The following is a 14,230-nucleotide window of genomic DNA, read 5'->3' as shown; positions in this document are numbered from 1 at the left end:
TGTTTCTCGAGTGGGCTTAACAGAAATCTAGTCCACTTGAGACCAATATAAAACTCACTCATGTTAATGGTACTCCACTTGCTGATGCAACCCTGTATCGCCAACTTGTTGGTAGTCTAGTCTATCTCACTGTTACTTGGCTCGACATTGCTTGACTGTTCATATTGTCAGCCAATTTATGTCTACTCCTCGCTCTACTCATTTTGTTGCTGTTTTTTGCATTCTTTGATATATAAAGGGCACTTTATTTCATGGTCTTCATTTTTCTGCTCATTCATCTCTTGAGCTTTCTGCATATTCTGATGTTGATTGGGCAGGTGATCCTACTGATCGCTGTTTTACCACAGGCTTCTGTTTCTTCTTAGGGGAGTCTCTCATATCTTGGAGCAATAAAAAGCAATCACTCAACTCCAGGTCTAGCACTGAGGCTGAGTACCGTGCTATTGCTGATACTACTCAAGAGCTTATTTGGCTTCGGTGGTTACTTAAGAATAGGAGCGTCTCTCACTCCTCTGCCACCTCTTTATTGTGATAACAAAGTGCTATATATCTACATTGCCCAAAATGATATCTTTCATGAACACATAAAGCATATTGAAAGTGATTGTCACTATGGGCATCAACGCATTACTCGTGGTATTGTTAGCCATTGTCCAATTTCTTCTGTTGATCAACCAGCATATCTGTTCACCAAGACACATCCATCTGGCCGTTCCAAAGAGTTAGTTTTCAAACTCAAATTGGCTTCAAATTTACCACCTTAAGTTTGAGGGGGGATGTAAGAGTAATTATTGGTTGATTCTGATTAATTGAGAATCAATTTCTTGATTCCCTCTCTACTTATAGTCATGTATATGCACCTCCCAGACTAGTACTTAGACATAGATTGGTCTAGATTCTTGCATCTTGTTTCAGTATGCTAAAATAGTATTGTACTACCATATTACAACAAATACATGCGGCGCATGTCTCACATTCAATTTCTGGCATTGACATGCGCAAAATTGGCACAACAGTGTTACCTGAGGTGTCAACTCTATGATCAGTAGACAACGGTGATTCACAGATGTTGGAGTGTTGTGATCACACAACACCAAGATATACGACAAAACTTTGAAACTGGGTTCCACCGTTGTATACGCAATGCAATTTTTGTAGTAGTGATTGTTGATTCATTACTTGGTGCAAAGAAAGTGATAAAGTCCAATGCCAACGGTGATGGTCAAGACTCAAAGACTCCAAATCTAAAAAGCCAAATAGATTGATTCATTCATTATTGTAACTTTGTAGATTGTAATGAAATGCGAAGTGCATTGTTAATCTTAGAGCAAAGATATAATGAAACGACCTGATGACTAGTCATCTTCTACTTTTTGTTGATGAATAAAACTAACGACCTGCACGCTTTTAGTTTTGAGGTGGACTTCTTGGGGCGGCATAGAGTATGTGATATTTAGCTCTTCAAGAATTTTTAGCAATTCGAAAACTAGCTCGGCTCTGCGCACATTCTTTTCTTCAAATTCTTGAAAGTTCATAGTGTGATGAAAATACACTGCCATCTTTAACTTGTTCACACCTTCGAAATCGATCACCGCCACATTATGCTTTGGATGCTAATACTGAGGGTTCCTCTCCAAATACCTGAACAAGCATAAGCAAATTGCTAAAAAGTAAACACAAAGGAGCAGTCCAAATTCATTGCTCACTGGTCAACCAGTAATTCGCTTATGATCTCACACGCACGCACGCACACACACAAGTAAAAGATTCAAGCAACTCACTCCTTAATTCTCTCTTTGAGCTTGACTATCTTCTCCACAGGTGTCAAAGCAATCGAGAACTCCACAATATCTTTCATATCTGAACTTCTGTAATAATTGCTGATGGTTTTTGTGGATAAAACTGAATTCAGATAGTATACCTTCTCATTGTTAGACTTCAAGAAGATTGTAGTAAAGATGTTCATCTCCTCAACTATCAACTGTCAGGTTACCAGGTATTAGCTAATAGAATTTGATTAAAGTACCCAGCCTGATGAAGTAAGAGTTAGGCAAGTTACCGGAACGTCATCAATAACACAGCGGTCACCAACATCAAACGGATGTATTACAAATACAAAGATGATAGCTTCAAATATATTCTTGCATGTGTCCGAACATAAAAGCTGCTAATACGATCTGTGATGAGAGTAAAACAAGTACTTTGGTGTTCGCAATTTCCAACAACAGAAGCCACACTATAACGGTAATAACAATCAGGATGCCAGTCACAAGTCTGTCAAATTGCTTTTCAGCTGTTTTGGTGTCTTGTAAAGCATAAGCTAATGCTTCGCGATTTGTAGGCCTTTACCTGAAAAAAAAAGTTTCACCACTTAATTTTGTTGAAGGATGTCGACATAATGTGTACCTCTACAAACTAGGGTTTAGAGTTGTAATAGGAAAGTGTTCTAGGTATTCAATTATATTCGGATTCTATTACCTATTGTGTACTTGTAACTCCCTATATAAAGGGCTCCTATTATCAATAATATATACAATTACAATTCTCCTACAACACGTTATCAGCACGAGCTTTAACCCTAGCTTAAGAAAAAAAAAAAAAAAAAACCCTAAAACCAAATACTGCAGCCTCCCTGCCGCAGCCTTCCTGCAGCCTCCAGCCTCCTGCCGAGCCTACAGCCCCCTGCCACAGCCTTCCAGCAGCCTCCTGCAACCTGCCGCAAGCCACTGCAGCCCCTACTGCCCCTGCCGCACCTCCCATCCTCCTGCTGCACGACTTGCAGTCCCTGCTTGCTGCCCCTCCTCCGCAAGCTCTGCAGCCCGTGCTGCATCCTCCTACTGCTGCCCCAGCCTACTGCAGCCTGCCTTGCAAACCTGCACACCAGCCCGCCTTGCACAACTGCACACCCGCCTGCACACCCGCCCTCAAACCTGCAGCCCACCCCACCTGCTGCCTGCCGAACCTGCTGCTTGCCGAATCTGCTGCTTCCTGCTGCATCTGCCAGCCTACAGCGCACTTGCTACCGAAGCTGCCTGCTGCCTGCTGCTTAGCCGCAAGTAACTGCTGCACACCATTGCAATCAGCTTAGGATCGAACAGCCCCTGCAATCCGAACTTAGGATTGAAGCAGCATCTGCAATCCTAACACGCCTGCATCAACACGCGCGTGTTTTCAAGCCCAAAATCCTCACGTGAGTTTTTATAATTAAAGTTGCTGCTTTCTTGTATTTAAATTCCTTATTTTCTGCAGAATATTGGAATATATGTTGCCAAATGATTTGAGTATTTAACAAAGCGGAATTGTGGGGATTCACGCTTAAACGAACTAAGAGTGTTCATAATTAAATGAACTAAGAGCGTTCGTATGAACTAAGACTATTCATAATGCTTGGACTAAGAGCGTCCGCAAGCATCAAATTGTGACCATATTAAAACATTATTATTTGGTCTAATCCAAAAGAGATTCTTGGAAATTGATTTCTTGGTAGCATAGCTCGGAAATCTTATTGTTTTAGCTTTCGTGGAAGTTTAACTCCGAAACTAATATATCTTCTCTTCTTATTTTCAGGATGTCGAATGAAACTAGACTCGACTTTCCCATTCTTGACTCAACAGGCTCGGATTACCACAGTTGGGTAACCGATGTTGAGAACCATCTCACTTCAAAGGGAATATTACCCATAATCTAGGCACCTAACCCCGATCTTGTGTTCGTGCGAACACCTACCAAGCATGCTCAAGCAGTTATCTTGATGCGATGCCATATGGACAAGGCACTCAGATTGGAGTATATGTCGATCAAGAATGCAAGAGAGCTATGGGTAGCACTAGAAGAGTGCTTTGGCAATGTCCAAGATTCCCTCCTCCATGACTTGAAGGTTCAATGGAACAATCTGCGCTTTGCTGATTTCAAGTCTGTTGCTGAATATAATTCAGAAGCTCTTCACATACAGTCCATGTTGAGGTTTTGTGGACAACCTGTCACAGAGCAAGAGCTAATTGAGAAAACTCTCTCCACCTTCCCCGTTTCAGCTATTGTGGTATCAAAGCAATACTGTACTGAAGTCAATGCTGGACGGATCACGAGGTTTCATTAGCTTATCAATGTTATATCTGTAGCTGAGAAACATGATAACATACTCGTGAGGAATTATAATTCAAGGCCCATTGGAACTAAGAGCGTTCATGAGGCGAATTATAATGCACCCAAAGGAGGGCGCAAGGAGAGGTACCCCAAGAATAGGGGACATGAGGGATGTATGGGCCCATATAACCGCCTTAACCAAGACGGAAACTACAAGTTTGGTGTGGATACACGTGGTGGTAATGCCACATGTGGGAAAGGGGGTCGTGGTATCCCTAGCCGTAATGGTGGCGCTATGGGTCGTGGTGGTGGCACCAACCCTCCTAGGAAACGCCCGCAACGTGCACAATGTGCACCTCAATTAAAGGGAGGCAACCACAATGATGTGTGTCATCGATGTGGATCAATTGAGCTTTGGTTTAGGGACCTGAGAGAGCAAGAAGTGTACCTTGCAGAAGAAGAAGAAGATAGTGGAGATGTCAATCTCACCGTAGAGGACTTCAAAGCTGAAGATGAAGGTGTACAAGGATGCAGCAGACTTTGATTAGATTAATCCTTTTATTTTTCCAAGAACTTTTGTAATGGCAATATGCCTTTGTCAATAAATGACAATTGTATTAACTCTTTCTTATGCAGCAGACCCAATAAAATGTGATGTCTAGGAAAGTCATTGAGATTATTGGTACTTAAAAGTGCCTCGCTCCACCAACATCTCTCTCTACTTTCCTGGTCATATTTGATTGGAGTTACCAAACGGATTGAGTGACTACAATGTGTCTTAGTTTGATTTTATTTTAGATTAGATTTTGGAAACTTTGAAGTAATCATTGGCTATTAATAAAGTGTCAATTCTTTTACTTAATGTCTTGGACATACCTTAATTCGAACTTTATTATATAAGAGCCAATGGTTCTCATGTGGAAACACATTATGAGAATGGACAGAGTTCCTTTGCATCACCTCTAATGACTACGGATATAAACGAGTATTAGAGAAACTTATGTATCGCTCTAGTGGGTTGTATGCAATCACTATTCGAATTATTGAATCCAACCATGTCATGAGAGACGACTTATGGGATTCTGACACATATAGGCTTTGGCATGATGATCCGTGTATTAAAGACTTTACACGGATATCCATTTTCAGAACGAAGAAAAGTAAGAACAAAGAATTGGTTTGAGGAGCTGCACATGCTCCTCATGGCGCCATGATTGTGCAAAGACCGGCCCTACATGGCCGGTGCCGCCTACCCCTTGTGGCAAATACATGGCATTGACGCCATAAACCCTTATTCATTGGTTGATTAAAGGCCCATGTTTCGTTTTGTAAAGCCTGTTATTTAGGATTGAGACCATCCTATGCAAAGGAGATTGAGGAAATAATTCCATTCTCACAAAGAATCTAAGGGAATTCTGTGGATTTGATCAACCAACCTGCGGACCGTATAGATGTTTTATGGTGTTGGTTGATACTCAAACACGTTGGTCACGTGTTGTGCCATTATCCACTCATAATGCTGCTTATACTCCACTCCTAGCACATAACATATGGCTACGGGCTCATTACCCAGATCATCCAATTCAGTCAATTTGACTTGATAATGCTAGAGAGTTTACATCGAAAATTTTCGATGACTATTGCACATCATTGAGTATTGATATCAAGTATCATATTCCCATGTACACACCCAATTGGTCTGGCGGAAAAGCCACCATTAAAAGACTACGATGGTAGCCCGGACTTTGGTAATGTGCACCAATATTTCCGCTTGGGTTATGCAATATCGCAAGCAGCTATGCTCATTCGTCTACGACTCATAGCATCCACTCAACTTTTATTTGCATTACAGCTAGTGACTGGGTTCGAGTCTAAATATTAGGGCTGGCAAATTCTATCGATCCAAACCAACCAACCGATTACCACCCGAACCAACAATGTTGGTAACCAACTATGTTAGTTACCGAGACTTTGGTACGGTAGTACCGAACCGATTTCCAGATAATGGTACGGTACTGGTACTGATTTTCAGATAAATACGGTATACCGTACCGTACCGTATATTATATATATTATTTATTTATTTAAATATATTTTACATCTATCGATCTGAACCGTTGATCATTAATAGTTTGATTTCAAATCTTATTATAACCTTGATTAGAGTACAGAACCTATTAACCTAATCCAGTTCCCTCACTCTTCCCCTCAGCCACTCTTTCCCTCGAGGCCTCGAAGGCTCGAACCTAGACATCTCCCGATCTCCGCCTCTCCGCGGCTCCGCCCTCTCTCTGCTTCTCGTTTCGATTCAAACCCAGAAATCTCCGCCTCTCCGCCCTCTCGACCTCTCCTTTGAAGTTCTTTCGATTCAAACCCAGAACTCTCCGCCTCTGGACCTCTCCTTTGAAGTTCGATTCGAATCAAACCCAGAAAATCTTGTATCAATTCATTCGATTCATGTCCTCGTACTCTCTTTTTGGTCAGTGCTGCTGCTCAGATCTTTGTTTGACTCATGAAGATGCTAGTAATACGTTTCTTTTTTCTGGGTTTTTTGTGTTTTTTTTGTCCCCTTTATACCAGTTTGATATCCAAAGACTTAATCTTTTTGATTCAATTCTAGATTCAGGATTTGTTTTTCTTGATTCTGCTTGCCTGCTTGGTGGGTGTTGTGCATTGGAATACCCTTTTGGATTTTTGCTTGAGCACCCGGTTGTTTATGGATTCTCTAATAGTTTTACTAATTTTATGTGCTCTTTTTGCTGTTTGTTGTTTTAGGCTGATGGAGAAGGAGAGACGTGAGGAGCTCTCAGATGAGTGAAGCCTCAGCTCTGGGTATGTGCTTTTTTTTTGTTGGTAAAGCTTGTTCTTTTATTTTTTTTCGTTTCCTGCTTTGTAATGCATCAAAATTTTTGAATTTGTGAGAAAGGTTGTGGATTTTTTAGTTTTATGATAGACCTGTGTTGTGGTTTTCTAAGATATTTGAAGTTTTGAACTTCTGTAGAAGAAGTTGAAGTTGGTTTGTGTCTGTTGCCAAATGTGTGCTTAGGAAAAAGCATGAAATACAGTGAAAGATTCCATTTTTATGAAATTTTAGGAATAACATCCTCGTTAGGTTGATGATAGGTGCATTTGACAGAAACTGAAAGCTATTGTGAACTGTTATATTTATGTTTGATGTTTGTATGTTTTGTTTCTATCTTCTTTTTGCAGCTATAGGTACTCAACTGAATTTGCAGAATCAAGGCCTCATTTGGGTGAACTGTGAACTATGAATTATTGACTTAAAAATTGTATGAACTATGGAGTGATGAAGGGAGTTGATGTATGAGTGAATAAGTGATGAACTCAAGTAGTGAAGTTGATGTATGAGAGTTTTTAGTTTATTTTTCATTTCCAGGTTGGCCCTTCAAATTGATGTGAGGATTGCATTTTTTTCATTTGTTGACAGGTTTGGGCTTTTAAAATTTTAGTTGGGCCTTAGCTGAAATCTGGCCCAATTTTAAACTCGGTACTAGGCCCAACCAACCGAAACCGAACCGAGATATCGGTATACCGAAAAGTTGGTATACCGATTTCTGTGGCCGGTAATGGTAGGCTTTTTTGTGTACCAACTTAGTTTGGTACGGTACGTGGTATTGGGCTTCAAGATCCGGTACCGTACCGAACCCACCCCTACTAAATATCTCGTACTTATGCATATTTGAGTGCGTGGTTTATGTACCAATTGCGTTGCCATAGCGCATCAACATGAGTCATTGCAATGAATGCATATATATATATATATATATATATATTTGTGTTGGCCATAGGCCTCCAACTATAAGTCTGCTACGTAAAACCCTTGACAGGCGATCTCTATTTCGCTGGATTTGCAAATTGTCACTTTGATGAGACAGTCTTCCGGTCGTTAGGGGGAGATTAGAACGTCAATGTTCAACAGGAACGACAGGAATTGTCGTGTTCTGTCCCCACTATGTGTCATCTTGATCCCCTAAAAGTGACGAGATCATATATACCTGCTGCAAACATGTCTGCAAGGATTGATGTCCTCACAAGAGGACATGGTGCCACCCAGAGAAGATGGGTACGGCAACACCACCATGGATGGTGGTATGGTGACTCCACAAAGGTGGCATAATGGTGTCATAGGCCATGGGTTCTCCTAGAGAGAGTAGGAGACCCATAGGTTCGATGGATTCTCGCCCTAAGAAGAGAGCGAGTTTGGCACAACTTGATCCATTGATCATTGATACTCAAAATCCGTCTCATGAGAATATTTTGGATTGTGGTTATGTCCAAGAGACATCGTTGGGGGACGCCTCAATGTTAGAACCAATTCTTGAGAATATAGAGATCCCTACGAACTACACTAGTGTACATGAGGACGTGGAATTGTTGAGACCAATGACATCGAACCTTACTCCGTTGAAGAATGCCAACGTAGAGAAAATTGGCCTAAATGGAAAGATGCGATCCAGGTTGAATTGCATTCACTAACGAAGAGGAAGGATTTCGGGCCTGAGATGCCAACACCTCCTAACATAAAACCTATTGACATTAATAGGTCTTCGTGAGATAGCGTGATGAGAAAAAGAGATGGTAATCTCGCCTTATGGTGCAAGGTTTCTCACTACGCCCTGGAATCGACTACGAGAAGACATATTCTCTCGTAATGGATGTCATTGCACCCCACTACCTTGTCAGTTTGGTAGTTTCCAAATAACTGAACATGCAGCTTACGAATGTGGTCACTACGTATCTCTATGAGGATCTAGATACGGAATATAATGAAGGTTCTTGTGGACTTCATTTACCCAAGTCAAGTGGCTCTAGACCACGGAGCGTATTTGCAACGAGGTTGAAATGCTCACTAAAATAACTACTTGATTGGGAAGGGATATGATGAACTATGCCCACGCGTTTCCATGACAAGTTCCAGATTTGCAATTGTCGCGGTTTATGTTGATAAACATAATTGAAACCCTTGAGAGTTAAAGGAAACTGCTGAACACCTGAAATCCGAGTTTGAGAGGACGGACCTTGGGAGAACACAGTTTTGTCTAGATTCAGAACTTGTATACCGTGTCAATAGATGCTTAGGCATTTTGATAAAGTCAAAAATGCACTCCCATGGTCGTCTATAGTCTTGGCCCTAAAAGGGATCCATTTCGTCCCATGGATGATGACGAAGATATGTTAATAGCAGAAGTGCTTACTTATGTACAATAGGCGCATTATTGTATTTAGCACAATACAAGACCGGACACCTCAATTATTATGAACTTGTTGGCTAGACATAGCCCCGCGCCAACGCAACGCCATTAGATTGGTATAAAAACAATCTTTTGATATTTGAGAGGTACGATTGATATGGGCTTATTCTATCCCTACAGAGAGAAAAGAAATGACGGAAGTGTGGGATCGGACCCCACAAGGCAAAATGCCACCTTCCGTGCTCCTCCTCCCCTCCATCAAAATGACAACAAGCACTTCTAAATATTGAAGTGAACCAAATCCGATCAGAGGATAATGTAACAGACTTATTTACTAAGTCGTTATCAAAATCCACCTTCGAGAAACATGTGAAGAGCATCGGATTGAGAAAGTTATCCGAACTCCCATGATTGTAGCTATCAGGGGGAGGTATTGACATCAGGGGGACGCATGATGTCTACATGTTCGATCTCGAAAAGGGAAGGATGTGTTGTGCTCTTTTTGTCCTTCGACCAGGGTTGTTTTTGTCCCACAGGGTTTTTGTTACCTGGCAAAGTTTTTAACGAGGCAACAATCAAAGCGTCATCACCAAGTTTGAGCGGCACAAGGGGGAGTGTTGAAGAATGTCGACATAATGTGTGCCTCTACAAACTAGGGTTTAGAGTTGTAATAGGAAGGTGTTCTAGGTATTCAATTGTATTCGGATTCTATTACCTATTGTGTACCTTGTAACTCCCTATATAAAGGGCTCCTATTATCAATAATATATACAATTACAATTCTCCTACAACAAATTTAGAATTATCAAAGCACAGAAACTCCAAGAACTCAGTCATGGTACCAACTGAAGTGGCATATGATTACAAACTGCTGCCTTGCCAAAAAAGAAAGAAAAACACAGATTACAAAATGCTGCTTTTTCTTTCTGTCTAATCATAAATTCTCAATCTGCAGATGTCAATATAAAACATTATTGTGATGGGAAGAATCGAAGATGTTTAACCAAGTAAAGATTATTTTTGCTATGCCAAGAAGATCGATATCAAACACAATGGACCAAATGAATCTTTTAATATTCTTTTCTTTATGCTTAGCGCTAGAAGATGAAAAAGAATTAATGTAAACAAATGCAACAGAATCGAGTTATCAAATTCTTATTTCTCCATATCACTATATTGCATTTACATTAATTGAAAGGCATGCATGATCGAGTATAGCATCAAGAGTATAGGATCAATGTAATGAAATACATGCTAACAACATGGAACTAGATATCCAGAAGCCAATTAAGATCTACAACATGCGGAAGTTAAGATCAATATATAAAACGAAAAGGTCTTACCACGTAATCTGTTAAATCATTTTTGCCAATTTGTCCAGTGTTTGCTACGTCAATCAGCGGCCACACAAGCTTCACCTCTTCCTTAGTCATGAACTTCATAAGGTCCGACTCGTAAATGTACCTACTCATACATAAGATATCAAACAAAACTAAATATGAAAAGGGAAACAGGATATTTATCATAAGTGAGCACTTAGATAAGGTAGGCTTTTCTCACTTGGAACCAGGCCCAGCAACGTTCCTAAAACTATGATAGGCAGCAGTAGCTGCTTCTATCTTACTGGTAATCTTCTTATATTTCCCTTCATCCGCTGCATCTTTCCAATCATTGAATGTATGGGACATATATAGTGGATAGCCCAGAAGTAGAAACTGCATCTACCAATACCTTCATGGTCCAAGGTGAAACCTTCATTTGTTTCATCTTTTGAAGGTCTCCCATATCAATGGCCTGTTTCTCGCTCTCAGCAATATTGTTTCTGTGTGTCGTCATGAAATTTAGTGCCTGTGACCGTGCTTTGTCTGGAAGTGGATTGCCTGAAAGGGTCTGAAGAACGTACTGATGGAAGAATGATTCTTGGATTCTATCAAAGAAGGTGTATGATTGGAAATAAAATGCTAAGAACTTAAGCAGAAGAGTTTTTAACAGCCACAAAAATGCCCCAACGAGAACAGAAACAAGAGTCCACAAAACATAATGCAAAATCCTGGTGCAAGTCTTTGATTGCTCAATCTCAACCCCATGGTTGAACAGGAGTACGTAGCCATGTGAGAAGAACCAAACCCAACCATATGAAAACCCGAGCACTCTCCTCCATTCCTTGAATACAATACAACACCTTCTGTTTCCTAAGCAAGAACTTCGTCTCAATCATAAAAATTAAAAACCGCATAAACCAATTCGCAATAAACACGCCACAGTACATCACCATTACAAGCACACACCATTTCCAAATCCCCAATCCCCAAACCATAAGATTCTTTAGTTTCTCATAAGTGAAGCTAGCCACTAAACAAACCAAAATGCACAGAAAAACAGTCGACTTAATCAAGATCTTCTTGTTAAATGCTTTCCACTGCTTATCTCTTTTCAATTTAGCCTTCTTGTAGAGCTCTTTATCCTTATACTTCAGCTTCTCCGGAGACAGCAATTTAGCCTTCTTGTTGAGCTTTTTATCCTTTTTCTTCGGCCTCTCCGGAGACAGCATCTCTGGGGACTTGGAAGAACTGCTGGAGACAGTCCTAGTGAATGAGCCGCTATTACCATGAAAACTTGCACCAACCGGCTCATCTAAACTACTAGTGTCTTCAAATAACATTTCCAATTCAGCGTGATATGGTAGTTCACCAAATCGTGACTTGGATTTAGAGTAAGCTAATATCTGCAAGGACTTTCTCCTAGTGAGGGTCTCATTGAGGGCGGGTATCATGGGGGGATTAGTGGGGTTAAGCCAGGATATATCTGATGGAGGAAAGCCGGGACCAGACTCCTGCAATTCCACTTGACTGATTTGCTTGGGAGCTGAAGATTCTGATGTAAGATCAAATATGGACATAACACATATCATCATAAAGTAATTGATGATTAGCTTAATATCAATCCTAGTTTAACATGGATACAAACAGTAAATCAATACTAGTGACTTAATGAATAGTGTATCAATTCATTAAGGATAGTAATCTATTGCTTAGTCTACAAGGAAGGCTACAAGTTGTGATACATTAAGAATCTAACTAGGAAACCTAAACCGATATGGATAGCTTTAATGGGAAGCTTCTTGTGGTTTAAGTCACCTATATATACAGATGAATTGGTCCCTGATTACTACCGACGTTTTGCATATTGTTCTGTCCATTGAGAAGCAAGTTGGTAAGTAACAGAAGGCTATATTCAGTGTTCGTGTTTGCAGTTGCATAAGATGGAATCCATGCCAGTAATTGCTGAAGGTAAGCCTTAATCCCTTTTACGATTGTGTGCATATGTTGTGAGCATGTATATGGTTATTTTACAATAACCATATACATGCTCATAAAGTAATTGGACATAACACATATCATCATAAAGTAATTGATGATTAGCTTAATATCAATCCTAGTTTAACATGGATACAAACAGTAAATCAATACTTGTAACTTAATGAAGCAGTGTATCTATTCATTAAGGTAAGTAATCCTATTCTTAGTCTGCAAGAAAGATTACAATGAAGTGTTACATTAAGAATCTAACTAGGAAACCTAAACCGATATGGATAGCTTTAATGGGAAGCTTCTTGAGGTTTAAGTCACCTATATATACAGATGAATTGGTCCCTGATTACTACCGACGTTTTGCATATTGTTCTGTCCATTGAGAAGCAAGTTGGTAAGTAACAGAAGGCTATATTCAGTGTTCGTGTTTGCAGTTGCATAAGATGGAATCCATGCCAGTAATTGCTGAAGGTAAGCCTTAATCCCTTTTACGATTGTGTGCATATGTTGTGAGCATGTAATTATGGTTTTACAATTGGTATCAGAGCATAGGCTCACAAGTATCAAAATCGTTTTAGGGTTTTGCAAAACAAACACAAAAAAAAAAAAAAAAAAAAAAAAAAAAAAAAAAAAAAAAAGGGTTTTTGCTTTACGGACCAAGTCACTGATCAGGTAACTGACCATGTAACTGGTCATGTAACTGATCAAGGTAAGTTACTTAAGTCAATTGCTGCATCTGGTTAAATATCAAGTTCACGCTTCCGCTGTGATTTTTAGCAGCAAATTGGGGAAAAAGCAAAAACAGGTTTTTCTGTGAAATTGATTTCGATTCATAGCATGATAATTGTGTTTTTGATTGTGCTCAAGAACCTTAGTTGCATTCCCGGCGTGCGTTAGGTTAGAGTAGATGGTGACCGGATGAAATTTACAATTTCTTGATTGTTCCGTGGTTTCTTGGAATCAAATCAATTTTGGTTATGCTTGAATATGCATGTTGAATTGATTGATGATATGGTATTGTATCTGTGATTGTGTAAAATTGCATGAAGAACAAAAATCTCCCAGATTTTGTTTACACATTATTAAAATTGACAGATACGAGAGCTTAATTTTCTTACAAGGATGAATCTGGGTAGAATATAAAGTTAAAAGCTCATGGGTTTTGTGGTTTTCTGTTGGCATAAGTGATTATGATGCACAAAGCATTCTTCATTGATGTTGGCAAAAAACGATGATCAGGTAACTGACCAACTAGTCAGGTCACTGACCATGTAACTGGCCAGGTCACTGACCATGTAACTGGTCGGGTCACTGACCAAGTAACTGGTCAGGTCACTGACCATGTAACTGGTCAGGTCACTGACCATGTAACTGGCCAGGTCACTGACCATGTAACTGGCCAGGTCACTGACCATGTAACTGGCCAGGTCACTGACCAAGTAACTGGTCAGGTAACTAATCAAGTAACTGATCGAATAACAAAACTGAAATTGTGTTTTGTGTTTTAAAACTATGCTTCAGTTTTATCTTCCAAAGAAGTGGTCAAGTATGGTTTTAGAATACAAAACAGCAATATGCGTGCTTGATGAAAATAAATACGGATACTTAGAAATTTTTCTTCTG

At 39.9% G+C, this 14,230-nt stretch overlaps 1 pseudogene; it reads right to left on the bottom strand.

Annotated features, from left to right (window-relative positions):
- Positions 1-1,355: 1,355 nt before the first annotated feature.
- LOC112171443 lies at positions 1,356-12,195 on the bottom strand (annotated as a pseudogene).
- Positions 12,196-14,230: the final 2,035 nt, after the last annotated feature.

This window comes from Rosa chinensis, chromosome 6 (genome assembly GCF_002994745.2).
Source record: "Rosa chinensis cultivar Old Blush chromosome 6, RchiOBHm-V2, whole genome shotgun sequence".
NCBI lineage: Eukaryota > Viridiplantae > Streptophyta > Magnoliopsida > Rosales > Rosaceae > Rosa > Rosa chinensis.
The sequence above is the reverse complement of the archived record's forward strand: the minus strand, read 5'-3'. Positions and strand labels throughout refer to the sequence as shown.